Genomic DNA, 2,787 nt, shown 5'->3' on the forward strand with positions numbered 1-2,787 from the left:
CATTCAAAGAAGTGGGAGAGCGGGGCCAGCGTGAGCCTGTTAGCTCTGGGCCACAGGGAGGGCAGGCTGTGTGGAGTAGCAAGGCCCCATATGCCGACACAGTCAGTTCTGAGCTCAGCTCACTGCCTTCACCTCGCGATCGGAGATCTCAGATGACAATTCACAGGACCACAGGCCCCTCACTGGCACTGCTGGGGCGACCCCAGTCCCCAGCGTCCACAACACACAAGGACCCGTGCGGAAGGACATGTGCTTCGTTGGGGTGTCGCAGTCAGGGAAATGCTGGCCACTGCCGCCGATACAGCCCCAGGGTGCAGATTACTGACCGCTGATGTGAAATCCAAAAGTGGGTGTTCCCGAAGGACAGTGGCTCTCCTCTCTACAACTGGCTCAGGGACCCACGTGCCTTCCATCTTGTTGCTCTGATGGATTCATTTGTACCAAGATGTGGAGCAGAAGGAACACATGGGAGGTTTCTATGGGCCAGACCCGGACGTGACATCCACCTTTTCTGTTCACATGCCATTGGCCAGAACGAGGTCACATGGCCACACCTGGGAAACATAAGCAAAACCAGTTAGGGAAGCGGGCAGCTCACTTACGTCCCAGGGCTTAACACACTGAGCACAGTAAACCACTGGGCTCAAGGAGTCATCAGCTGCTGCAGAGTGAGACTCTGAGGAACAGGGGCACAGAACAGGACTATCTTGGTGGAAAGGCACCTGGGGAAAGAGGGTGGGGGGGGGGTCACTGGGAAGAAGCAGGGCTGGACCTCCGAGGAGGCCTCCCAAATCAGAAAGGTGTCCCTGAATTTGGGGTTACGATGTTCTATTTCTGCCCGCTCACTTGACCCGTCCCTCAACTCTTGCTACACGTAGGCTCTTGCATGGAGACCCTCCGTGCATCAACCTGGCCTGCTCTCAGCACAGCTACTTGACCTTCAGCGAGGGCCGGTCACCCCAGTTCATGGGCTGCTGTGTCCCATAGCTGGCCAGTGACTTGAGGAGACAGCCTCTGGGACAAGAGACACAGTCCAAGGCTCTGATACTCGCAAGAGATTCGTCTGCAAAAAGAAGTAATGGATCAGATAATCAAGCGACTGTGTCATCCAACTCAGTCACCACTCGTCACATGTGACTATTTACATTTAAGTTGATTAAAATCAAATCAAATACAAACTTTAGTCCCTCGGTCACAACAGCTACATTTCAAGCGCTTAATAGCGACATGTGTCTGGTGGCCACTGTACTGGACAGCGAAGGTGTGAAAGATTGCCATTCTCGCAGAAAGTTCTATCGGACAGCACTAATCTGAAAGGTCCCTCACAGCGCTGGTGGTCCATGACTTTATGAAAAACAATGCCCAGTAAAAATGTCACGTCTGGTTAGCCAGAGTACTAGGCAGGGAGAGAGGGAAATGAGAAGGCAAGAGGAGAAGCAGAGGAAGGCACAGAGGAAACGTCTAGAAAGGAGAAATGCCCAGATGCAAGACACGGGCCATCAGAGGCACTGGGGGTTGTTTATAGGATCAGAAGAGACTCGGGTATCTTGAGAAAAAGGGGTTTGATTGGGAGGCAGCAGAGGCCTGGAACTGAATAGATGGTGGGCTCTGTGAGAGTCCTAGGAATCTCTCTACTTCTCTCTTGTTCTCCTTCTCTCTATTCACCAGCCATTCTCTACTGCTCACAACTTAAGCAGCCGCGGGAAGACTGATACTGCCTTCTGTCCACGCCTCAGTGGCTCAGATTCTCTGTGCAGCTGAGTGAAACATTGCCCAGTCGGGAGAATGGGACTGGCCAACTTGTCTTTCCTCCCCAGGCCGCACCATGGCCACGGCTCCCAGACCAGCCTCTGATTGGCTGGTCCTGGGCCAGGGGCCCTTTCTAGCCCAATCAGCTGCAGTTGGTGGAATGTAGTGGGATGGACCACAGGGAAAAGAATATGGCTGCCCAGAGGGCAGGACTTGAAGGGTAGACAGGTCCCCTAAGAGGGGAGCATGGGGGTGCAGACAGAACGAAGCTTGGCTGGCCCAGGACAAAAGGGAACCACACACCCATCCAAGGTGCGTGGATAAGGAGGCCCCTCCACCCTTCCTTCCCGTAACAGATACTGTGCGCCTACTATGAGCACCATTCCATACTCAGCAGAACGGGAAAGGCCCAAATGAAACAGAAACAGAAATTGTGTTGCCTTTCTACTCCAGGCTCTTCTAGTTAGCTGTGTGACCTTGGGCAAATTATTTCACTTCTCTGTGCCTCGGTATTGCCATCTGAAATGGTGGCTAGGAACAGCACCTCCTTCACGGGGTTGTCGCGAGCTGCTTGGAATAGTGGCAGGCGACGTAGCGAGCATTATGTAAATACGGCTGTGATTATTATTAGCCTGCAGGAGTTTATGGTCCTGTGTGGACCGCAGATGAGTAAATCAAATTGTAATGACACGTGATGAGTGTGATGACCAAGGCTGGGGAGAAATGTGCCTGTGCTCAACGGCCAGGCAGGCCTTTCAGGCTTATAAAGGAAAAACAGCAGCCTCCTTGGCTCCACCCCAATTTCNAGTTGAGATGAGGTCATCGGGGTGGGCCCTAATCCAATATGACTGATGTCCTCAGGAAAAGGGGAAATTCAGACCCAGACCCAGACACGCACGCAGGGAGAACACCACAGGAAGATTGAAATTATGCCTGCCACAAGCCAAGGAGTACCAGAAGCTGGGAAAGAAGCCTGGAACAGATCCTTCCCTCATGTCTTCGGAGGGAGCACGGCCCTGCCGACACCTCCATCGCAGA

At 53.2% G+C, this 2,787-nt stretch overlaps 1 long non-coding RNA gene across 1 annotated transcript in view; it reads right to left on the reverse strand.

The window, feature by feature from the left end:
- The window catches only part of LOC144218582 (uncharacterized), a 20,484-nt gene that overhangs the window by 6,580 nt on the left and 11,117 nt on the right, over window positions 1–2,787 (reverse strand). The window contains exon 2 of the long non-coding RNA XR_013331198.1: window positions 327–554. This is a non-coding gene — a long non-coding RNA (uncharacterized LOC144218582). The remainder of the gene's footprint in view (window positions 1–326; window positions 555–2,787) is intronic.

Source organism: Crocuta crocuta, unplaced genomic scaffold (assembly GCF_008692635.1).
Source record: "Crocuta crocuta isolate KB4526 unplaced genomic scaffold, BGI_CrCroc_1.0 scaffold49, whole genome shotgun sequence".
Lineage (NCBI taxonomy): Eukaryota > Metazoa > Chordata > Mammalia > Carnivora > Hyaenidae > Crocuta > Crocuta crocuta.